Source organism: Manis javanica, chromosome 3, assembly GCF_040802235.1.
Source record: "Manis javanica isolate MJ-LG chromosome 3, MJ_LKY, whole genome shotgun sequence".
Taxonomy (NCBI): Eukaryota; Metazoa; Chordata; class Mammalia; order Pholidota; family Manidae; genus Manis; species Manis javanica.
In genome coordinates this window covers 49,905,073-49,930,915 of record NC_133158.1, presented here as the reverse complement: position 1 = coordinate 49,930,915, position 25,843 = coordinate 49,905,073, and the positions used below count along the sequence as shown (strand labels likewise).

The 25,843-nt window shown below is 43.3% G+C and overlaps 1 protein-coding gene across 2 annotated transcripts in view; it reads left to right on the top strand.

The window, feature by feature from the left end:
* The window catches only part of KCNE2 (potassium voltage-gated channel subfamily E regulatory subunit 2), a 180,395-nt gene that overhangs the window by 114,487 nt on the left and 40,065 nt on the right, over positions 1-25,843 (top strand). The window contains exon 1 of one of the 2 annotated variants that reach the window (XM_073231398.1): positions 21,400-21,526. The exons of the other annotated variant lie outside the window; for it this stretch is intronic. The gene's annotated coding sequence lies outside the window, so the exon portion shown is untranslated. Of the gene's footprint in view, positions 1-21,399; positions 21,527-25,843 lie in introns of those variants that run through there. 2 annotated transcript variants of the gene reach the window in all.

Below are 25,843 nucleotides of genomic sequence, written 5' to 3'. Positions count from 1 at the left end.
GCTTTACTAAAATAACAATCAATTTGATGTTAAATGTTTGAAAGCCCTCTAAGGGCTTAAGTTTCTTATTTAATAGTAAATGGAAAAAAGTTATAGACTGTAGAGGAAACACTTGTCATTCCTGTTTTGGTGACAACAGCTGGAAAATAATGCATGGGACACAAAGTGGTGACTAAACTAAAATGCACTCCTATGTCAGCAAATACTGTTGGAGGATGTCTTGAAAACATCACTGAGCATTTGGACCAATAAGTACTAGGAGAAATTAGTTAGCGTGGGAGGTTTACTGTACAGTTGGATTGAAATCCAGATTTTTCTAACATGTCTCAGCCTATGGAATTTGCTAATTGTCCTCCGTAATGGAATACGTCCAGGACTACTTTCTCTGTGAACCTCTAAAAGAAAAGTGGACTGGAGAAGCTCTTTTTAATGCTAAGTGACTTCTGTAATAAGAGCAACGTTTTATGAGAAAGCAGTATTAGTGTAACTCTTGCTGTGGCAGCCAACTTGACCAGAATTTAAAAGGAAGCCCTGGATACCCTACAAAGATTAAATCCAAAGGTGATTTTCGCTTACTATTCCCTTCACAGGCAAGCTCTATTAGGAAGAAATTGTCATTGGAGGGAACATAGTTTTCGAGAATGACATTGATGAGGCTAACTTTCAAAACAAAATATAGTCATAAAACAAACACAAAAAAACTCCAAAATATATGACTTTTCCTTTTGTAATGGAAAGGCAAGTCATCGTGAATGTATTTTGTATCACACAGAGGTTTATTGATTATCTTTTGTAAGATATTGAAAAGTATACATCCACCTTTGAAAGGAGGCATTCAGTTGCTTTTCCTGTAAGATTAGTGTTGCAAATTCAAAGACAGCGTCTGCAGCATGTGACTGTCAGTGGTCTGCTAGCTGGCAGATAGTTTTGAAGTAATAAATAAACATAATCTGTAAAGCGATAGATGATCTTTTAACATGGAGTAAGAAAGTTACTGACTCTCAAGAGTAAATCATGTTATGGAGAAAGCATTTGAAAACAGATGTTTGGAAATATTCCACTACAATGTATTATTCTGTTGAAAGTGATGTGTTACGTATAAAAACTCACATCTGCACATTTTTTAAAAATGCGAACCTTTTTTTAAACCTCTTCAAAAAAGTCTTTCAGAGGAAGGATTGTAGTGAATTTTTAACCTATTCTTTAAAAATATTAAAAAGTCAATGCCGTCTGACTAGGTTGCAAGAAAATTCTGTTAAATTAGGCAAAAGGAAACTTACCAGTACAATTTCAAGAAAACCTTTGTCATGGTTGGTATAAAGGATTGAACACTGTGCGTCCTGACCCAGTAAGTACAAACAGACATGCACATCTTCCATTTGGTTCTCTCATATTTGGGCAGAAACTTTTTTTAGCCATGACAGCCAGTAAAACCACATCTCTAAAATCAGGCTTTTTTTGCTTCATGAAATATAAAGCTAAGATTTGCAAAAATAATAATGAAGTATATTAATCACTTCTCTCTCAGTAAAGATACCTTTAAATTAATTGAAGATGTCTTTCATTATCTGTCCGCGTTCTATGGGAGGTGAAAGACGATGCTTAATTCAGTTAAAACTCCTCCAAGCACGTGACCGCAGGTCTTCTTAGCGTAAGTCACCAGGTGATGGTAGCGTCATGAGTCGTAACAAAGCTTTTGAGCAATTTGAGGAATTTGAATTAGAGATGGGCTTAAACCAGAGACAGGCAATTGTCATTTTTTAAAAAGCCCCTCACTGGCTTATGTGCTTAATTAAAATTTGAGTAATGCTTGAATTGACAGCTAAGTTGGTAAGAAGAAGTAGTTATGTCTCCTTCATTTATTCAACATCTATTGTTTCCCCACATGTGGCAGGCACGCCGTAGGTACAAAGACACCGGAGACTCTGTCCTGCCCTCAAAGAATGTAGCGCCCGGGCTCCACCAATGACTGAGCAGGACAGGCCGAAATGCTGAACAACAGTCTTCCCTCTTCTTTTCCCCCACTTTCCTCAGTTAAGGTTCTTTCAGAAAATGACTCAACTCTGCCATGTGTTCTTGGTGTCCCTGACAGGAACTGGAGACAGGTCTGTCATTCTAGAATCTTGAGACTTTGCCGTAATTAATTAAGGAGCTTCTAACAGTTCAGTTAATCCCATCTGCTTTCAACCTGAATCTTATCATCTAAAGATTTGTATTTCCTGGCTCTTTTGTCATTTTCCTCAAGCTTATTAAAATCCCATCTTGAAGGTGTTGACAGCTTCCTCTTATCTTCATCTGGTAGAAAATAAGTGACACACTAAATTGACATAAAGGGCCCTGATAATAAACAACTGTGATTTATGAGTATTGATTGTGTTCTAGTTAATGGGCTGAGCACTTTACGTACATTATTTAATGTAACCATCACTTCAGCCTTTGAATGTCACTGAGGGAAATTCATGCTGAGTTGTCTAAATGGCCCAAAGTCATACGGCTGGGAAGTCATAGCCCACATTTGTGCAACTCCAAAGCCCATGGTCTAAACACTATGCTACCCCATCTTTCCTCTTTAACTGTACAACAATCCTAAAACTATCCCACATACAATACTTAAATTAACTAAATCAGCCAACAGATAGTCTCAGTGATGAGGTGCCCCTAGACCCCTTCACCATCCAATCAGTGGGTCATGGTTTTGCAATTCAGATGTGCAGGGAAGTAAGCTTCACCAACTCTGCCCTGACATTCCTGTTAGATTCTGAAGGACTGTGCCCCCACCCCACCTCCACCTTCTCTTTTCCACTGCCCTTATCCCCTTCCCTGGGGCCACACTGCACTCCTTTCCACTGAGCCAGAACACCACTCCGTGATATCCGGCCTCTGCAGCCACATTTATTCCCTGCCTCCAACACTGCAGGTCCTTCCCTCCTGTCTGTTAAATCTTACTGACCCTCAAGACCTAGCTAAAGGGCCCTGCCCTCTCTGAAGCTGTCCCTGACACCAACTCCAAGCAGCTCTCAGCAGAGTCGATTGTCCTCCTCTGTGAACCCATGTCTCTAGTAGGATGCACAGACCACATTTTTATTGTCCACTGCCTGCTCTACAGAGACAGAAACTGTGTCTGCTCAGTGTTTTATCCCCACAGCCTAGCACAGCGTCTGGTCCTGAGAATTATTACATTAGTATCAGTTGAATGAATGAGTGAATGAATGAATGAAAAGGAAGTGTGGAATAGGGGCAGGGAATGGAAAGATGTGGAAGTTTCCTGGCTACCTCTGTGGCTGGAACAGTTATGCATTCCAGAACTTTGCACAAACACTAAAGTACAATTCAGCCAGCCAGTGTGGGTGGTGTATCTTGGAGCAGTGAAAGTAGAGGCGCGAGATCTCCCCAAAGTATGTGTTAGTGTTGGGACCCCCCACAACTTGGCCTGATCCACCAAGTACAACCCAAAGCCAGGAATTCCAGAAAATATCTTATTCCCTCTGTGTGGCTTCAACCCAAAGCAACAAGACTGTTGCTTTTAGAATCTAGGACACCGGGAAAAAAATACAGGGGAAAAGTAAGCTGATTATGCACCTAAAAGCAACACTTTCCTGGGGTGGAATGGAAGCTGGCTAGCTCACAGAGCAAAATGTCATAGTGGGTAAGAAATAGAGGCAGGATGTGTATGTGTGTGTTTCGGGGTGGGGGGCATAGTAATTTACAATTGCTGCTGTAACATATTATCACAAATTTAGTAGCTTAAAACAACACAAATGTATTGCCTGACTGTTCTGGAGTTCAGAAATCTGAAATCATTTTCAAAGAGCTAAAGCCAAAGTATTGGGGAGGCGGGGCTCCTTCCGGAGGCTCTAGGGGTGAACCTGCTCCCTTCCCTTTCCGAGATCCTCGAGGCCACCTGCGTTCCTTGGCTTGCGGCCCCCTCCTCCACCTTCACAGCACAGCACTCCTGCCCCACTTCTGTCCTTACGTCTCTCTCTCTCACCCAGATCTCTCTGCCTCCCTCCTAGAAGGGCCCATGTATCCGAGTTGGGTCCACCCACATTATCCTGAAGAACCTTCCCATCTCAAGATCCTTAACATAATCACATTGCAAAGTCCCTTTGACCACATAGGTCACATTTTTATAAATTTTGGTATCAGGATGTGAACAACTTCAGAGAACCATCATTCTGCCAACCATGGGTAAAGAGGTAGATTCAGGAGTCTTTGTTCCAGCTCCCCAAGGAAGCTTTTTTCTTTTTGTAAAGGAAAAATGAAGAACAGTTGCTAACAAAACAAATAGAACCTCAATATAAAAGAAAATAGATTAATGAAATATTTTGTAAAAAAAAAGGTTTCATTCCAAACAAAGTGGAGAAAAACTCACTTAATGTATAAATAGCCAAATTAACTTTGGTTGAACTGCAACTCTTCTATGGACTAGATCTGTGACCTTGGTGAGCTATTTAATTCCCTGATCTTAGGTTGTCAATCAAAACAGGAATACTGATACTTACTTCCCCAACTGTTGAAAATGAAAAATTTTAAGCAAACCATACAAAGCATTAAAAATTCCATGTTTAACCCTAATATATTTTAATTACACTAATTAAAAAACATAAAAATTTTTATCCATTTGACTCAAAAGTCAGAAGATGCACACAAAAATGTAAAGGGGCGAGCCAGATGCACCACTGGGACAGAATTATAGCAAATAATACTCAGTGAGATTGAACATAGCAGTAGGAGGACTCTCAAGAGCGTTTCCTGATATTTTAAATATACACCTTACATTTTTTTAACTGAAACATTTATTTCTGGCTTTATTGAGATATAACTGACATACAACATTGTGTAAGTTTAAGGTGTACAGTGGGTTGGTTTGATACACTTGTATATTGTAAATGTTTACTAGCGTTAACCTTCCATCAAGTCACATAGGTACCATTGCATTTTTCATGGTGAGAACATTTAAGATTTACTCTCTTAACTACTTTCAACTGTATAAAACAGCACTATTAACTGCACTCACCATGATGTATGTTAGATCTCCAGAACTTAGTTATCTTTTAAATGTAAGTTTGTACACTTTGACCGACATACCCCCGTTTCCCCACCCACCAACCCTGGTGACCACCATTCTACAATCTGTTTCTGCAAATTGTAGATATTATATGGTACTCATTTGTCTTTGGCTGACTTAGTTCACTTGGGATGATTTAGGAGTCAACTTGGGTATCCCTGGTCCGTAGAGAAAACTCAGGTGGACCCATGGTCCCCAGAATGGTGTGCGCAGGTGTGGTGCCTGCAAGGTTGTTGTGGATCCGCTGCCATATTTTGACTAAGGTTAGGAAGCACCTGGTAGAAGAGGAAATTTGTGAATATTTCCACCTGGGTTTGGTGGTCTCAGAAAAAACAAATACATCACGCGAGAGTTGTTGCCAGGGAAAAGCCAGTGGTTTGCAGCCTGGAGGTCTTCCAAAGTGATGTCTTGTTGAAGATCTTAATCTGGGGTGATGGTCATTGTTAATCCTCGCTTTTTCACTCCAGTTCTGCTCTGGATTGACAACATTTCTGATGGTGCCCATTTCCTGTGGCTTATTACCAAGGAGCTCATTCCTCAGGGGAGACATCCACCTTCAAAAGAGAGGGTGACATTGTGGATGGGGTGTGACCAGCCGTAGGCAGGTGAGAACACACATCCCTGAGTGGGCTCTGAACATTTCTTCTCCCCACTCCTGTCATCTCCTGTCACTTTGTGCCTCTTGCTTGGAGAACAGTGCTTTGTATATAATGATTAGGCATTGTTAAGTAAGTAAAAGGCTTCTTTAAAAATGAGCATTTAAAGTAATTTAGTGGAAAAATAATAAATAAACCCAACAGTTATTATTATTTAAAGAGATAGTATGAATAAAATCAAAGACTGTCAAACACTACACATTCATAGGATGGCCATTCTATAAAAAGCAAAGAAACAGAGAGAGGGTAACAAGTACAGAAATGGCTATCTAGTTCCCTTCCCACATTCCTCTTATTCTGCCCTGATTGAGCCCTGTTATTACCCAGAAAATGTTAAAAAAATACCAGTGCCAAGGACCCTCCCCAGACCAATTAAGTCAGAACCTCTGGTCATGGGTGGGGGCATAGCGCTGATGCAAGGAAGCTCCTTTCCTACCTAACACCCTGTCTTCATCCTGTTCCCCACATTGATCATTTCCCAATCCTGACCTAGTGAGTGGTCACCCTACATGGCCCAGTACCTCTTGCAGCTGTCCTGAGCTCTGCCTTGGTCAGCAAGATTCAGTTTCAGTTCAGCTTTCTGGACTCAGTTTCCCTGGCCTCCTGGACCTGAATTTGACTCCTGTTGTGGCATCCTCTGACCCTGAGGGGCTGCCTATCTTCCAGGTCTGGTTTTCTCCAACCCTATTATTCCCTTTTCTGCCCAAGCCTTGCTCACGACTATTATTTTTCTCAATTGCCTCATGCAAGATTTCCATGGGGAACCAAATCTGGTCCCCATAAATGTGTGGTGAGCTTTAAACAAATACTCACAGTAGCATTACAATAATGTCCACCAGATACAGTCCAAGGGAATGGGTGGAAACTCAGAGTAGATGAGAATGTGGTTTCCAGCATCAGTTTTTTAAGTGCATAAGTATCTTGGTGAGTGGTGAAACAACCCCAGCTGTTGATTTTACTTCTCCCTCAACTCAAGTTGAAGACATCTTGCCTATAAACCATGAAGATGTAAATTGCTGTGGCCATATTGTGGCTTATTATAAAAACCCCTTGTTTTCATGGTGTTCAACATTTGCTATTTTGAAATTTCTGGTGAAAAACTTGATAAACCAGCATTCCTTTTTATGCAACTGGAATTTTGCCAGGCTTGAGAGCATCAGTCAATCTATATACTGGGGAAAACTAGAGAGAGCTGATCTTGAGTTCATCTTGTTGTCCACTGTTGTGTGTCCTTGTTGCCAGCAGCTAGAGGCTGCAGGAAGTCTATAGACTGTGTGGAGAAGGACTTTCCAGGAGGTCCTGGCCCTGGGAGCATACTTTAGACTCTTGCTACTCAAAATATGGTCTGAGGACCAACAGCATCAGCTTAACCTGGGACATTATCAGAAATGCAGAATCTCAGGCTCCACCCAGATCTACTGAAGCAGAATCAGCAGGTTAACAAGATTCCCTGGTGGTTCATGTACACATTTTCAGTTTGAGAGGCAGTGTGCTCAGCCCTTACCTAAATTTTACTATCCTCAGTCAAAGAAGCACTTGATGCAAATAGCCCCTTTCACCTAAAAAACTAAGAAAACGATGGTGATTTGATGTCACCTGGGCCTCAGGCTGTGGCCTTGCCTGCCAGGAGGGCTACCCTTGCTGAGACACTAAAAGGAATGGGTGCAGGTGGGGCAGGTTTTCAGGAGACACCATGCCCAGGGTTCATGATTCTCAGCAGAGGCCAGTGTCACCAGGGTGAGTAGAGAAGATTCAGCCTTCCTCTTCTAGCCCCCACACCTAGAAGAACTTTCGCATGAGCACCTGTCACCCACTTACCTCCATCCCTTGTACCTACACCAAAGGAATGTCTCTGAACCGAGGATTCTTAACTCATCACGTCTCGGTTCCTTCTTCCCTTGTCAGCTCAGTTGGTCATCACACAAAGCCTCCTTATCCCAGAATCGTTTTGAATTGTTCCCAGAGCTTGCCTCACCATCCATTTAATGGCTTGACATTTGGCCATTTCACTCGTGGATACCTGGGTAGCTCCTCTTCCAGGAGAGAGATGGAGGGGGTGAAAGGAAGGGTAAGGAACACTTCGTGTTGGCTCATTTGGGTGGTTCCAGTAAGTCAGCAAAACAGTCTCCCCTGAGCCCCAAGGACCCCTTGTTCTTATGTGGTCTGATCATCAAGAATACCATATACAATACTGGCAAAGTTCTGGAGTTTGTCAGATTTTCTCTTATGTTCACTTCACCAGTGATAAAGCAAGGAAGGCAGCAATGTGGAACCCAGTGGATCTCACCTGGAGGAAGACTGGACTCACTGGGGGAGCTTAAAACACTGCCAATGCCCAGGCCCCATTGCAGACCTATTATGTGGGTGTCCTTGGGGGTGTGGCCAGGCAGTGGTATTTTTTTTTTTTTTTTACAAACTCCATGGCGATTCTAATGTACAGCCAGGGTTGAGAACCCCTGGTTTAGTACCTTAGTCAAGAGCCGTGGTTCTTAAGCTTTGGCATGCATCTGGACCTGTGGGTCTCCAGAAGTTACATTTTTAACAAGTTCCCAGGTGATGTAAGTGCTGCTGGTCCTTTGTCCTGGGACCAGCTTGGAGAACAACTGGTTAAGAGATCTGAGATAAAGTCCTAGCTGTGCTGCTAATTCACCATAAATGTGAATAATCACTTAATAGCTTCTCTTTGCTTTGATGTTCTGCCACAGGGGTAGGCCGTTGTTTTCAGGGAAGGGTCCTATACTAAATATTCCTACTTTTGTGGGCCATGCAGTCTCTCTTGCAACTCTCAACTCTGCCATTGTTGCACAAAAGCAGCCATAACAATGTGTAAACAAATAGGGCGGCCATGTTCTCATAAAATGTTATTTAGGTAGCAGGTAGGATTTGGACCATGGCCATCGTTTGCTGACCCTTGTTGCACAGTTTCACTACCTGTGTATCTAAGTGAGGATTTTTTTTCATTGATCTAATTTGGTGTTCTTTGGGTTTTCTGAATCTGGTAATTGATATCTTTTATTGGTTCTGTAAAATTCATGGTTATTATCTTTTCAAATATTGCCCCTTCCATATGGTTTCTATTACCTATTCATGAAACTCTGATCTGATAATATGTTACATCTCTCCCCTTTATCCTCCTCCCTTTATCCTCCATGCCTCTTAGTAACTTTTATATTTCCTACTTCTGTTTCTCTGTTTTTGATTTGTAGCAGTACTTTTTGGCTCCTTACCAAATCTGCCTGATGTATTTTAATAGCTCTTATATCTTTATCATATATTCAATCCCTCATTTATTTCTTTAAGTATCTTTACAAAAACTGGCTTCATATTCTGTATTGTTATTTCCAATACCTGTAATCTTTGCAGGTCTGATTCTGTGGTTTATGATGTCCCTTAATTTTTCATTTCTGTGGCTCATTTTTAAATGAGTTTTGGTAAATTTGGATCCTGAGCTCAGAATCCTTCAAAGTTTATCTGTGATAATTCTTTGAGGTATTGCATTTGTTTCTGTCAGATGCCTGGGAATAGTCCCAACCTGGTATCACTTTAGATTGCTGGCTTTAGAGCTACTCAAGTAGTATGAATTTTGGCTTCCTATTAGAAATTCTCAGGGGATGTTTTTCTTTCTTGCTCTTCCCAGAGCCAGGAAAGTCCTTTTTTGGGCCCTTTAAGGAGCAGTTCTTTTTTTCTCTGGTTCAGGTCTTTGGGGTGTTGTCCTTCAGTAGTCTTGGCTTTATGGGAAGGCTTCCCCAGTCATGTCTTCATCCTGTATCCCTAATGCCTGCGTGACCCATTAAAACCTGGGTTGGACCACCAAGAACCGGCCCAGGCCCCACAGACAACTGCTGCCTCCAGAATTAGCTCTCCTTTCTGGATTCACGCTTTCTCAAGGTTTCTGATCTCTTAGAAATCCCTTGTTCTGATGCCAATTCAGTTGTGCTTTAAAGTAACTATTTTAATTAGTATCATCTCCAGCAATTTTAAGTGGCCCATTTAGCAGTAGTGACATCAATATTGCCAGGGACTCCAGCAGGTAACTACTTCCTGTTTCCACTTCCTCATCTCCAAATGGAGAAGCCAACAGAACCAGGACTCAATAAATTTTTTTAAAATGAATGGATTGGTGATTTTACATTGTTCTCAGCATTCTTAGTGCTATAGTGTCATTATGCTACTGTGCAATTTGAGACAGGATAATGAAATGTTTATCAGATTAGACCAGATAATATGAAGCTTTTTTATAGGACTTTTTAAAAAAGGTACTGTATGGAATTTGTGGGCCTATCATTTGAAGTTTTGAGTTTCCCTGTGTGATTCAGAAGGCCACATCAAGTTGCAATTTGAAATTTGCTAAGGCACAAATAGGAACCACTTATGCCATGGGGTCTGTGTTGGTAACAAGCCATTTGGCTGCATGAGTGTGCCTAGCCTAGCACCAGCATCCCCATCCCAGGGCAGTGTGTTGGTCTCCTCTTCCTGACTTACACTGCAAAGTATTTTGAAATTATAAAACGACAAGGAATTTTTTTGTGTGTGAAAATGATCACCAAGTTAAGCTAGAAGTTCTGTGAAAGATGAAGGGGCAGTTAGATTGTGGTGTGCCTAGATGCACAGGAAACACTGAACTCCCAGTGGAGATGTGATTCGGGAAGACGCCAGGAGCCTGTACAAATTTTCCACATTCTTGAGTTGGGGAATTCTGGAAGAATCAAGAGTGCCATCCCATGAGGATTTCAAGTGCCTACTGCACATTAATAAAGGGCTTTGTGAAAAATAAAGTTAAGCAGGAATGCTGAATTTAAAGAGTCTGCACACTTTGGAAGTTTCTTATAAAAATAAACATACTCTTACCTTACAAATGAGCAGTCAAGCTCCTTGGTGTTTACGCAAAGGATCTGAAAACTGATGTCCACACAAAAGCCTGCACCCAAATGTTTATAGTGGCTTTATTCATAATTGCCAGAACCTGGAAACAATCAAGGTGTCCTTCAGTAGGTGAGTGGATAAATAAACTGTGGTACATCCAGACAATGGAATATTATTCAGCAATAAAAATAAGTGAGCTATCAAGCTATGAAAAGATATGTAGGAACCTTAAATGCATATTATTAAGTGGAAGACACCAATCTGAAAAGGCTACATACTGTGTGTTTCCAACTATGTGACATTCTGGAGAAGGTGAAACTATGGAGATAGTAAATGGTCAGGGGATACCAGGGCTTGCGGTAAGGGGCTGTCCTGGTGATAAATAGGTGGGATACAGGATTTTAAGGGCAGTGACACATGGTGGGTACATGTCATTATACATTTGTCAAAACCCATAGAAGTTGCAAGACCAGGAGTGACTGCTAATGTAAACTATGGAGTCTGGATGATAACGTTGTATTGATGGCAGTTCATCATCGTACATGTGCCAGTCTGGAGCAAGATGTTGATAGTGGGGGATGCTATGAGTTGGGGAAGGAGTAGGGACAGCGGGTATATGGGAATTCTCTGAACTTTCTGCTCAATTGTACTGTGAACCTAAAACTGCTCTAAAAACTAAAATTTATTAACTCAAAAAAATTAAAAAGAGACTGTCATGAGTTCATACTTCAGTTGTTCTTCAGAGCAGCTGTTACCCTCCAAGAAAAACAACCATCTGATGTCACACACAGAGCCTAGGCCTAAGTGCCTGCTCCTCTGCATGTCCCTCCCTGGCTGGGGAAGTGATCTTAGGCCATGGAAGGGAGGCCTGGGCAATGGCATCTCAGGCTTGGGGAATGTGCAGTGAGATGAGGAGCTTCCCCTGCAAGCCTCTGTAGATGGATGGCAGGGGAATTAGAGAGGACTTCAGGCTGTCTGGCATCTTCTGCCTTCCCAAGAATTGTAGGGGGGGCTTTCTGGTAGGCTGATGTGTTGGGCAGAAGCCTGTGCCCCTGGGAGCACAAAGTGAGCCAGGAGAGGCTAGAAGGGCAGTTGCAAGAACCCACCTCTCGCCTCTGTTGATTCACAGTAAAAGCAGTACTTGCACAGACATGCAATAGCATATACAAGAGCAAACACAGGTGCAGACAGACTGACAGGCATCAGTGATGCACACATGCCAGGCCCACACATGCACAGTTGCATATGTGTGCACATTCAGAGTTCATGTCTCATAGATATACTCAGATAGATGATGAAAGCAGCTTTCCATTCTGGAATACGAGCAGAAACTGCCAATAAACATGTTCAGTCGATAGCCTCCGGAGGTCATTGTTCCAACACATGTTCCCCTGGGAACGCAACAGCCTTCCAGAACAATCAGCCCTCCCTCCTCCATCACTCAGCTGCGAGTGGTGGGGCTCTGTCTGTATCTGAAACTCCCAGGATGGGTTCTGGCAAGTGCACACGTGTGTTCCTCTCCATCTGCCTGCAGGCAGCGTTCATACCCGCGTGTCTTCCTTGCTCTAGGCAGGTTGTAATTTAGTGCTGTCAGTGGATGACACTTACTTCCCCCATGTGGCACTGGAGGTCTTTGGGGGCAAGAATGTGCTGCCTGCAGCTGCCTGAGAGGGTCAAAGACAGCAGCAGTGAAGGAAGTGAATCACGTTGGGCCAGAGGAGCGCCTGTTTCTCTTTGCCCTTCTGACTTGGAGCCTGACTCCCTGTGTTGCATAAGCTGCCTGGAGAACTCGGCAGTAGGATGGCGTTTTCAGTAGTCCAGGACACTTCTGCCTCTAGGCTGCACATGGGAGAGGTCTCCTAAGTGGAAACAGGCCCCTTTGCACGTTGGCAGATGGAATCCAATTTACTGTGGAAAAAAAGTTCGGCAGAGGGCTAAAACCAAACAAAAAATTAACCAAAACAACACCTTTTAAGTTTAACGAGGACTTAAAAACTCTTTTGAGAAACTTCTGGCATTAATAGAACTGTTAAAAAAATTAATTTAAAGGCTCTTCTGTTAAGTTAAGAAGCAGGGTGGCTTTCATTACTTTCAGTCTTTTAAAATCCTCTACTTTGGAACCTAATAGAATGATTTCCTTTTAAAGTTATTTTACTGCACTGTTTTGCAACTGTGGTAGGCAGAATGATGGCCCCCAAAGATGTTCACCTCCTAATCCCTTGAACCTGTGGGTCTGTTACCTCACATGGCAAAACAGTCTGTGCAGATGTGATTAAATGTAGGATTTTGAGATGAGGAGATTATCCTGGATTATCCAGCCCAGTATATTACAAAGGATGCAGGAAGGTCAGGGTCTGAAAAGATGTGAGGACAGAAGCAAATACTGGAGCACTGCACTTTGGGAGAGAGGAGGGGGCTACAAGCCAGGGAGCCCAGGTGCCCTCTAGAAGCTAGAAAAGGTAAGGAAAGAGTTCTCTTCTGTAGCCTTCCGAAGGAGTACAGCATTGCCAACACCCCTATTTTAGGATTCCTGACCCCCCAGAACTGTAAGGATAATATTTTTTTTAAGCCACTATGTTTGTGCTCATTTGTTTCAGCAGCAGTACAAAACTAATACAACCTATTGTGATGGGTCAGATCAGCCTACCAGCTTGAAAAAGGACTGACTTATGACAAATAAATTAATGGCTCCATAAGGCCCTCCACAGTTTCCCTGGCTTCCTTCCTTTGTATGGGTGAATGAGCCTAGAGTATGAATTGTACACGTATTTCTCACTACGCTAAGTGAAACATCCACATTGAGAGGTTTATCTGATCTGACTATAAGCATCTTCATCCATATTTGTTGGAGATTATCCCACTCTGTTAGATTTCTAGGACTGCCAAAACAAAATATCACAGACTAGGTGGCTTAAACAACAGGAACTTATTTCTCATAGTTCTAGATGCTGGAAGTCCAAGAGCAGGCTGTCAGTGGGTCTGGCTTCTCCTGAGGTCCCTCTCCTTGGCTTGCAGCTGGCTGTCTTCCTGCGGTGTCCTCACATGGTCTTTTCTCCGTGCATGCCCATCCCTGGTGTCTCCTTGTGTCCAAATTTCCTCTTCTTATAAGGACATCAGTCAGATTGGATTAGAACCCACTCTAAAATTACCTCAAAGTTAATTTTAACTTAATTGCCCTCTTAAAGGCCACATTTCTAGTCATATCTCCAGATTCTGGGGGTTAGGGCTTCAATACATGAATTTGGGAGAGATATATTGCAGCCTATAACATCTATAGTAGGTACATGTGAGAGTGGGTCTGTGCCAGCCAAGCAGGTAATATTGTGCATGCTATGGTAGTGACATGCCAAGATTATTCTCTATAACTCGAAGTACACTATAGTGTGAATCAACTATAACTGTATCATTTTGTCACCTTCTAGCCCATAAGGAAATGTGTTGCAGGAACTATTAAACTAAGATAAGGACAGACCAGCTCTGGAGAGGCAGGAATAACCCTTGAAAAATCACCAAGTGTCAGGAGAGGGCAGTGTAAGTACAACTGGATCCCTACCTCACACCATATACTTTATACATACATCAGATTGAAAAAACTATTGAACAAAAGACAATATCTACATGACCTTTGAATAAAGAAAACCTTTAAAAAGAAAATTTATAAAATCTGAACAAAGAAAAAGATAGATATAGTCAATCACTTCAAATTTTAAAATTCTGTACAGAAGAATGTATAAAATTCTGTTGGCAAAAGATTAAAAAACAGATGGGGAGATGTATTTAATAGATTAGGAATTAGTATACAAAACATATAATAAGAAAAATAAAAGTACGGAAAAAATTTATGGTCCAAAGAAGAATTGTGAATGGCCAGTTAATAAGCAAAAACCAAAAAAATGTTCAAACTCAGGAAGGGCAAATAAAAAGAACAGAGACCATTTGCCACTCATTGTATTCATCAAAGTAAGTAGTCAGGCTATTTCGATTGTTGGCAAGTTTGTAGGGGAAATGATGAATTGTTGCTGGAAATTTGAATTGGTTAAAGGCATCTTGGACAGAATTTGGTGGCCTCCAGGAAAATGTGCTTACCCCATGTCCTAAAAATGATGCTTTAGGATATACACTAGACCACCTCTGCATAGTTTCATAAGCATCCTGTACACAGTGGTGTCTGTCACAGCATTGCTTGTGATAGGAAAAAAAGGAAATGGCTGAAACATCCCTCAATACAAGAATAAATAAATAAAATTTGGTATTCTCCCATGATGAAATATCATACAGCAATTAAAAATAATTGATACTTATGAGCATTAATAGATGTTAAAAACATAAGGTAAAGTGTGAAAAAGCCAGATGCAGATGGATGGGATACATACACACAGTATACTTATATATTTTTAAAGGAAAACCATGTATGTGTATGTGTGTTTTAATAGATGCATATGTAGCTAGAAAAAATGTTTTACAGAAATGGAATGATACATAGTCATTTTAGTTTCTGGAGGAGGTGGAGAGGAATGGTTGAGGGGTTGGTAGTTTAGGGGACAAGAACTAATATCTCTCCTTGACTCATCCCTTCTTCCCTCTCTTCCCTCCATCCCATCCTTTCTTCTTTTCTTCCTTGAAGTTGACAAGAAGCAGATATGACAAAAAATGTTAACATTCTTTAATTCTAAATTGTGGGAATATGGAAGTTTAAATTATTCCTTTATTTTCCTATAACTTTCAATGTCAGAAAGTAGACACCAAATCAGACATAAAACCTAGTTTGTATACAAATAAAATCATAAACTATAAAACTCTGTAAGGGAAATGAAAGCAGACTTGAGCCAATGAAGGAGAGGTGAAGGAGAGTATTGTATTGAATTTTGCTGTGTTACAGAGAGTGGGCCAAACTTCCTGCTAGCATAAATGGACTCCTCAAGGTTGGGAGCGCCACTGGCTTCTGAGTTGGAAGGAACTGTAGTAATTATTGGGTGCCAAGCCCCCTCTTCACTTCCCCCATGAATGGCCTCCAGTCCCTGGAAGTCCAGTGTTACGGGTGTCTTCTTTAAGTGCCAGTTACCAGCTGCACTATCCTACAGCAAGTAGTTTCATTTGCAGCAGCTCCAACTACTAAGGGAAATTCCTCCTTATCTTTTAGAAGAAATCTGTTCTTATAGACTCCACCAGTTAGTCCTATTTTTAGTTTCTGGAGCAACAAAGGTTAAATTAAGTGCATCTTTCACAGGAATATTCTTCAAAATGTGAAAACAGCTATCTTGAAGTTGTAAGTGTTTATATCTAAATATAAAGGGCTTTTTACACAAATGCAAACATGTGAGTATCACATGGGGAAATCAACTTAAAATACTAGTGGGCTAGGGGATTGAACTTTAAAAATTTTCTTTGCTTTTATGGAATAAACTCACCTACCAACACAGAGCTTGGCCCATCTTAGGAAGGGACTGTTTCTCTGGACTTGGAGACCAAGGAGTCCCCTTACTCCAGCGGGTAGTAATAATTGATGAGCAATCCTTATTAGACTTGAAAGGCACAAAGGGGAACTGGATGCCTGGTTTAGAACTGATACCACAACAGCCACAAGAGGAAGATACATTATCTCCTTGTTAAGGTCATTGTATATTTCATGAGAGTAGCAATGCCTTGGCAATGTCAGTGCCAATGTAGACTGATAAAGGGACCCAAATGCTGATGCAGGAAAGTTTATCTTAAGGCTAAAGGCCTCTGGAGACACCTCCATGAGATTGATGTTTATTGGTTGGTTACTTATTCAGCGCTTAGAAAGTGACCACTGGACAAGAGAGGGTACTGGCACTCCAACTGAGGGGTTATTGGCCGACGTTGTTGGAGTTACCTGAGATGTTATGTGTCACTGTGGATAAGAGGAAGGGGAACGAGAGGAAAGTGAAGCTCAAGTTCCCCCTGTTAATAGTGGAATAGGGATTCCAACTCAATGTCTGGAACTCAAATGTCCTTCAGTTTATTTTGTTTGTTTTCAGCCTCATCACTGTCAAAGAGATTGTGAAGACATCAATAGCAAGAACAAAAATATTTAATGACTGCATCAACCAATCAGAATAGGCAGCAACTGCCCTGCCTTATGGGTATGTCCTGGTGGGACATCCACTTGCCCACAGACTCACCCATCAGACTCCAAACCAAGCCAAGTGTCGGTAATTGTGTTGTCTTTGTCTTCTTTGATAAAATGGCTTTATTTCACATTAGATTTTACTGAAATTACGTTTAATGCATTAAAGAGCTTCTTAAAACTTCCCTTTAGAAATCACTTCCAACCATCTTTGAATGCAGAAGAAAATAAAAAGGAAAGGAATGGGGAAGAGATGGCTTAATTGTTCCACGTTTTGGGGGGACTGACCAAGCTTTGCTCCTTTTCCAAGGTCTTTGGGTGGCCTGAATTAGGAGAGGGTGGTGTCAGTGCCCTTTAACACTCTCCTCGCAGCCCCCCTTCCCCACGGCCTCATCTTTGGGGGGTGTTCTCTTACTAAAGCTCACTGCCTGTCTCCACCTGTTGCCGTGTAACTGCAGAGCCGTTCCTGTTGCGGCTTCCAGCACACAGCCTTCCTGTCCTCCTTCCCAGATCCCATCTGCCGTCTTTCTGCTGTCAATCCATTTTCCAACCTTGATACATCCCAAGTAAATCCTAATGTCCCCCCAATCAATCTTCAGATGGTAGTTCCCTACATTTCCTAAATCAACCTAAATTTGGGTTGACCACCTACAAGGGCAAACAGTTCATTCACAACCTCTCCTCACCGACCACCCAATGGCTGTCTGGTTATTTGTTTTTGACTAGCGTGAATTAAACTCAGTTTCGGTTGAGGGACTTCACAACACCCCTTGCCGTTTTTGGAGATACAGTGGAGAACGACCGCAGATGACATGAAAACCTAAGGGCCGTGAGCATCTCACGAGTTTGCGGGGCTTTCCCGTGTGGTTGTGGAAACTCAGTCCAGTGGGATACGAACACGAGTGCTGCAGGGGAACGCTTCTCTGTTTGCCACGAAGCAGTGGTGTGGAATGGCCCGCGAGACCACAAAATTACATTTCTCCACTCAGACCTGGGAAAATGGTATCAGGAAGGTATATTACCAGTTCTTACCACCCGAGTCCCCTATCGCCAGAGGAAAACAGATGCTGACCCAGTTCACTAGTATGCAATATACTAACTCCACGTGAATGATTTTCTGAGTCTTTCTGCTGCCTTTTGATCCAGCTACATAATTGCTCAGAGCAGTGGACACTTCCTGACTCCTTAGCCCTTGCACTGTTACCCCTTGAACTTAGACCATTGCGACGAAGGGAGAGATGAAGGTAAACAGGATGGTTTTGGCGTGGGACTGCTATGGACCTAAACTTTAGTATCAGCTCCAACTCTGCCCCCAGCATTTCAGGTGCATGAGGACTGGTTGGTTTCTCAAGAATCTCCTGGTCTGACGCCCACTTGAGAAGTTAGCTTCAAAACTCTAACCTCAATAATTGTAAAAACGTATTGGAAGTGTTTTTAATATTTTCAAGCTGAAAATATGCCCATATATTTTAAACAGCCCCAAAGGGATCAAGAGAGGGGTAATGTCAGGGCTGGGTAAGAGGCAGCCTCGTGCTGAAGGCCCAGGTGGGAGTGTGCCAATGTCAAATTATTGGATGGTGTTTCTGAGCAGGAATCAAATATTTTAGTCTTCCAGCATTTGTGGAAATTATTTTAGCAGGGAACAGTGGTGGCCCTAAGAGGATGGTTTGTTTTCTCAAAGTCCAAATTAGGAAACTGTATGGCTCTATGTTTACTTCCTAATTAAGAATGTAACCTTTTCTTTAAAATATTTTATGACCTATTAGAGCCCAAGAGACAGAGCTCTGTGTTTTAAAATGGCAAGGGGTCTTGAAGACCCGAAGAATTGCTTAGTAATAGATGAACGATCTCCTGCCTCAAATGACTTCCATGTATATAAATTGCAAGCCAGAAGGAGACACTAAGGAGAAGGACAGAGGGGTTTGTTTGGAAAGTAATAAGATATGTTGATTAGAAACATCAGGATGAATTGGCATTGATTTTGCTGTACAATAGAAAATTTGTTTCAAATTTTCTTCCAACAGATGCATAGCATGGTAAGTGAGGAATTTAATTATATTCCAGGTTTAAATTTAAGTTTGGAAATGAAATTTGGGAAGGTATGCCTCATTTCACAGAAAACTTCAAGTTTCCTGACGACTCTTACATAAGGTAGCCAATAGAGAGCTGATTTGATCATCCATTATCTGTAAGCTCAGAAACATTGTTCTTTTGCTTTTGGGTTTTAGTATATGTTGAGCCTTTTTTTACTCACTGATGGATTCCAGAATCTTCCCTGTGAATCTTTGCTTGTTCTGTTACATCCTAGTTCTTACAGCTCAGATCTTAAAAAAACAACAACAGGAGTTTCAATAAAGCCCTTGGTTGTTACATGGCTATGGAATATTCAGGAATATATGCTACCCAGTTGAGTTGCAGCTGTTAATTTTCCTTCAGATCCTTAATAACTGGAGTAACTACAAAAGTCACATCTTTTATTACTCTGTTTAAGGAAGAGTTGGTTGGCATCATCAATTCTGTACCATTTTCTTAAGGTGCAATTTGGCTATTTGTGGAGTTCTTTTCTTAGCAGTCCAGGTCCACATCATCTCACTAGTAGGGGACCTGTCATTCAGCCAGCCAGGGGTATAGGCAGAATGCTAGCCCATGGCAGGACTGGCGGCTGGGCATGGCCTCTGCATTCAGACATAGCTGTTCCCCCAGACTGTGCCCCCCGAGCCTCTTCTCCCACCCTGGGCTCCACTGGCCTCTCCAGGAGCCACACTGTTTAAAGGCCACTCAAACTCACTCCATTGGCCTTCCTCTGCCCCATCTGCAACCCAAGATCAGTTGAGTGTTCCTCTGTCCCTGCTCTTAAGTGTCAGAAGGACCCTGCTTCTGGGTGCCTGTTTGCAAGGCCATGCCTGGAAATCCCTGCAGAGCTGTGGGCCAGTTCCAGAAACCTCCCAGGGTGCTGCCCACGGTGTGCATCCTGCCCTGGGGCTCCCCTGGGCCTTGGGGCCCTCACCACCTCCCATCTCATTCTCAGCACATGCCTGGGCCCCACAAAGAAGACAGGGCAGCCCACTGAGAGGAAAGGGCCCCAGAGAATGCTGGCTGGGCTCGCTGATGCCCCCAGTCCTAGAAGAGTGCCCAAGCCAGCCTGGTGCATAACCCGCACTCAGAAGTGCTGTCTCACACGGACGAACCAGCCCACATTCTCTCCCCCTCCTCTCCTCCTTCCCTTCAGAAGAGAGGACCGGCTTCTCTCTCGCCAGGATGACCTCCGCCCATCTTGTCATGGTTCCCCCTCTAGAACCCCGGTCTTGCCCTGGTTTCCTTTCCAGGACCATCATCTTCATCTTCCTCTCCCTATTGGCATCGTCCCTTTCTGAGGCTCTGTGTCTCACGTTTTCCCCCATTCCATACCAAAGCTTGGAAACTTGTTTTTTCTCATGGTAAATAAATAAGAGTGCTACCATTTACTGAAGGGGCAGGCACTCTCATAAGGAGGTGGGGGAAACGTTATGGAAGAAATGACACTGGGCAGTGGCTTTGAACTGTTCTTAATATGCTTGGAATTTGTTGCCAACGTTAAAAAATGCAAGAGATTTCAGATAAAATTAAGATTTTTGCAGGCCATGCCTGAAAAAATGAGAAGATCTGGTAATGCCAGGCCAATATAGTCATGTCTCGACAGATATCAACTCTTTCCTGCCAGAAGGCCTTGCCCGAGACAGATGTAAAACACGGCACATCCTGCATACACCTCCGTGCTGTGGCCCTGCCATGCTGCCACAAGGGACGGGGTCTAATTCCTCTCCCCTTGAGTCGGGACTGGCCTTGCTGATTTGCCAGTAACCAACAGAAAGCAGTGGAGTAAACACCGCATGTCCTCGGAAGCTAGGAAAGCTGACAAGCTGCTAGAGAGGGGAGCTCCTTCCATGGCTGGCAGGTAGAGGCAGTGCTTTTTAATTTTGCCTGCAAAGACATCTGTGGCTACATAATCCTTGTGGACAGACATCCACTCTGGTCTTTGTTTGTGGAGCTGGCAAATTTTTATGCTGAACTTGTCTGTGGGCTGTTTACCTTACAGAGGGGGAAGAAAAAGAGAGCAAGTTACCACTGGACTCTTTCCACTCTGTTCTTCAAGCACCTACCTCCAGCTACTCTCACCTTTCCACACAAAAACATTCCAACCACTGACCAAAAACCCATCTAAATTTCCCCAACATCCATTAAAATCACACTCCAAAAGGTTCAGAGCTGGGCAGGGAAAAAGACTCTTTGTCGTTAAAGTATTTAGTGACATATTTCTGAGAGATTAATTAGTATCAGAATATGAACAGAGGCTGGGTACAAAATGCCCTCTATAAAAATATATAACTTAAAAACATAAAAATATAAATTTAAAAACATCATTATAAACACAGTTCATAGTCACTGCAGAAAACTCAGAAAACACAAAGAAGCACAAAGAAGAAAATTAAAATGACCTCTACTCTCACATCTAGAAAATAACATTGTAAGTCTTTTGACATATCCTTCTCCTTTACTCCTTATTCTTATAAATGGAACAAATAATGTCCCAAAGATCAAATCTAATTGGAATCGCTGTCCTGCATCATAATATACACATTTCCCTGTGTCACTAATATTCATCTACAGTATAATTTTATATATGGTATTCTGTTGTATGAATGTATCATAATTTTGGTGATCATCTCTTATTGTTTGACATTTAGGTTGTTTCCAGTTTTCTCCTGTTATCTATGACATAGCAACGAACACCCATCTTTGCCTATGTATCTTTTCACGTGTCCATGATTGTTACCTGGAGAAACATCTAGAAATGGGATCACCGAGTAAAAGGTACAGTTTTGTCAAGGCTTTAATACTTCCTGCCAAACTGTCCTCTAGAATTACATTCTCATCAACAGTGTGCAGGGTGCTTGTTCACCAGCACACACCAGCTAGGAAACGTGTCCTTATGGTTTGGCAGATGAACACTTGTGATATTTTGGGTTTAACAATAATACACCAATAGGCAATGATGAAGCCCTGAAAAGGGCTGGAGGAGCAGAAGCCTCTGAGAAGGCAACTGCCTCCTTTACAGAGGAGGAAAGGGAGACCCAGAAAAGTGATTTGCCCAAGTTATACACATAATCAGTGGGTGTCTTACTGACACTGGTCTTGAGTGTAGTCACTGGCCTGCAGCACAATGACCCGTTCCGGTCAGAGTGGGGGATCCACGATTTCCCCAAGCTTGCCTGACTCCCCTGGCACCTTCCATTTTAGAGCCCTGCTTTTGGGCAGCGCCTCCTCCTGGTTGTGGGGGGTGGGTCCTGTTGACTGGAAGTTCTCTGGGGTCTTAAAACCTCTTCATGTTTGATTTTCACTATATATTCTCAGTCCGGTCAAACTTGCTGACAGTGAGCCTTGTACCAGGCCCAAAGAGGGGCGGAGTGGCCTGCAAGCAGGAGCGGCTGTCTTCCCACTGGAGAGTGGGGGCCTCCCCGAAGAGTGCATGCGCCAGTGTCTCCTCAAGTTCAAGTTGCACGAGGTGCTGCAGACAGGGGCAGCTGGTAAAATCAGGAGACGCACTGTACGTTCAGCCTCTGCCCCTTGAAAGCCCAGTGCCTCATTTCTTGTACCTATGGAAACCGTGGCTCGGCCTGGCTCTTCAGGCGTTGGTGCTGCGCCCCACCCCGCACGCCCCCAGTCTGTGGGTCTCCTTCCCCCCAACTTCGGTGACTCTCGTCCCTCTTGCTCTTGGTTTTTGTCCTGCCTTCATATGTCCATTTCATGGTCTGTACTTTTCCTTTTGGTCTTAAATGTGTGGCAAAAATCTCAGACCATGAACTCAGAGATGTTCATTTATTTTAGCTTTTAAAATGACCGATTTTATATTCTGTTTCAAGCTCTTATTGTGCGAGACAGTAGAAACTGACACTGAAATGTCCACGAACTCAGGGTCATCGCCAGCCCTGCCCCCACCCTGATCTCCTGTTCCCTGGGATTCTGGGAGTTGGTGTGGGTGGGGGCAGGGGCTGGCAGCTGATTGCCCCTCGTTACCTTGTATGCACACTGGCACACCCCCAGGCTTCTGTTATTCAGGTCCCCGTCCTCAGCAGTGTGTGTCACCACAGTGTCCTCCTGGGGACCCCTCAGCTCTTGTCAGAGCTGGTTCTCTCTTTACTCCTGTGCTGCACGTGGGAAACACCCAGCTACTCTCAGCACTGAGGTGCGTGCAGGGAAATGGTGACATGTGACTGGGCCATCTGCCTGGTGATATGACCCCAGCTTTTGCTTCCCCAGGGCTCATGCTTGGCGTGGAGGTGCTCTGTTAGGCTTGTCCACTTCCAGGAATCCTCATGAGTAGTTTTTCCTCAAGAGGAGCAAAACCTCGCTCATGGAGTCCCAGTGACTCTTGGGCATTTCTGTCATTCCTGTTCCCACTCCCTGCCCCACCCCTACCATCACATACCTCCAAACCCTTTGGCCAAATCAGATTTAAAAATCCAAACTTTGGAATGCCCCAATTTATAGAATAGAAGTAGCTGGTGAGCAGAAAGGAATGTCTGGAACATAAAACACGACTTACAACGCGCCACACTGTTATGGTGCTCCCCATGGGTCTCCTCTCCACCCTTCACAGGCCACTGACCCCCTGGACTTCCTGAGGCTGTCCCTCAGTGCTGGCCTGCTGGAGCCACCTCTGTGTAGTTCTGCTCTCGGGTACCCACGATGTGATGGTGCCTCACATGGAACAGGGCCGAAACAGAAATCAATTTCTACCTCTCTCATTATTGGTCACCCAGCAGAGCAAGTCCATCCCCCACCTCCACCCCCTTGACTCGCTTGAGGTCTGTGCTGCCACCCTGCCTGACTACTTTGTCCCTCAATCTCCTTCCCAGGTCCTAGAGCTCCTACTGTCACTCCCATCTTACTGAGCACGTACAGCTTGCTCTGTTGTTTTACGAGCCATCCAGCAGACCAAGACCTTCTGAGGGCGCAGGGACTCAGCCCTGCCCACTACTGCACTCCCAGGACCGAGCACAGTGCTGGGCACATGGCAGGTACTCGTCAGACAGTTTCTTCATAGGTGAATTCTGTTAACAAGGGTTGAGCCTCCTCAAAAGAAGACGTTGTGTCCTCTGCCCCTAGAGAACTGCAGAACCTAGAAAATCCACAGTGCTGGAAGGGTATTTGTGTATGAACTGATGGTGAAGAGGGGACAGGGTACAGAGGTCATTCTAGAATTGAGAAAGTATTTTTAAGTTATTCCGTAACTTAAAACATTCCCATTGCTAAATACTCAAGCTGGCCATATCTAGGTTCTCTATTCCTCCTTCCTCGACAAAAACTCTGATTTTGTTTCTCGGAATATCTGGTGTAATAGAATCATTCCATGCATGATAAAAACAACCAGATAACAAGCATGTATTGAGTACCTAATATGTTTCGAGCACTGGGCTTGGAGAAATGGAGAATGGGAAAAACAATCACTGGTTCAGGAGAAGGTTTGTCTCCCAAAGAGTTGGCAGTGTGGTTGGGAGTCGAGGTGTGTATGCCCCAAATTTCAAGAGGGCCGGAACTACATTATACAGCGAGACCCAAAAGAGGGTCTGGCAGCTAAAGGATTAGGAGAGGAGAAGTCCGCAGAGGAAACAATGAAAGGTTCACAGGCATGATGGGGCTTGTGTTGGGCCTTGTGTTACTAGGTCCAGAGTAACATGAGAATGACTTTGTGAGTATCCAAGGGCTTTGAGCCTAAAGAACAACACTCAGTAGTACATGTGCTTAGTCCAATGCACAATTTATTAATCTCATACCCAACCAATAACATAAAACTTAGGAACTTACCAATTTAAAATTTCCCTGCTATTTAAACATTGATTATAAACTTCTTTAATCAAATTTTCCTAGTCGTCTGATTAAAATCACAAGCCTACTATGAAGGTTGCTTTTACATAAAATTGTTTGAATGTTATCACAATGATAATGATACTTTGTTACAAGTGCATTTAAAACAATGATAAAAGTATTTGTATAGTGGACTTATTCATTTTCTTTAGTATCTTTCCACTTATTTTTATTTTTATTCATTTCTATAATTACTGTGGTTATACAAGACAGTATATGTCTTCATAGGGTCGTGATAACTCATTAGACCTAAAGTCAAAGTTATCATTTCAGCCTAGTCAGGCCGCAGATTCTAGGTTCTATACCAACTGACTCGTGTTGGGATATAGGACATGGTTACAACAGCCAACGAAATTCTGTTCTGAACTTCCAAGCTGGGATCCTTTTTGTAATTGAGTTTTGACATCTATGTTTATGTACTATCTTCTCTTTATCCTGCCATATCCATCCTATGCCTTCTCTCTCCCCTTCTCTCCCCTGTTCTGCTGGAAGGCCTGACCTGTGTGGGTTCGTGGATGGGGTTGTGGACACACTGCCTTCTGTTTGGGTTCAGCTAACTGGGTGCCCAACACGAGGGCAGAGGCAGTAGCATGGCACCATGGTCTGACTGCCTTGGCCTCTTGCTGTGAAGTGACTTTGCGCAGCTACTTGCAGGGGGCCTGCTCTGTGTGACCCTCACGTTCCATGTTCTGGGGCTTCTCCTTCCCCAATCTGACCAGTGAATGGAGGGACCACGATGGCCCCAGTGCTGCTGGCCCCTGGTCCCTGCTCCAGCCCTGGGGTTCTGCTCAGCCGGCCCACAGCTTTGTAACTATCCCCTCTTTGAATGACCCCATCTTGCCATGCCACTTGCTCCCTGCTGGGATCCTGACTGTGGCTTTGGTAAGGGTGGAGATGTGCCCCGATGCTCTGGATGCCCCAGGGGGCTAACTGCCTGGCCAGCCAAAGGCAGGGAAAGGAAGGGTGTCCCAGAGGATGTGCGCTGACTTTGCAAAGTGATGTCCAGTTTGGTCAGTCCAGCCCAGATGGTTGACCTCAGGACGGGCCTGCTGTGGACACCCCCAGCAGTGAAGGGACAGGGGATCTCTCAGCAAGGAGAAGGACATTCAAGATGACAAGCTTGGTTTGGGGACCAAGATGATCCTCAAGGTGAGAATTAAACCTTCTGGGATTATTGTGGACAACTAGCAATAAAAACATTCATCAAAATCATTGCCAAAGGAAGTCCTTAAACACAAATCCCTAAACCCCAGGCCACTGGCG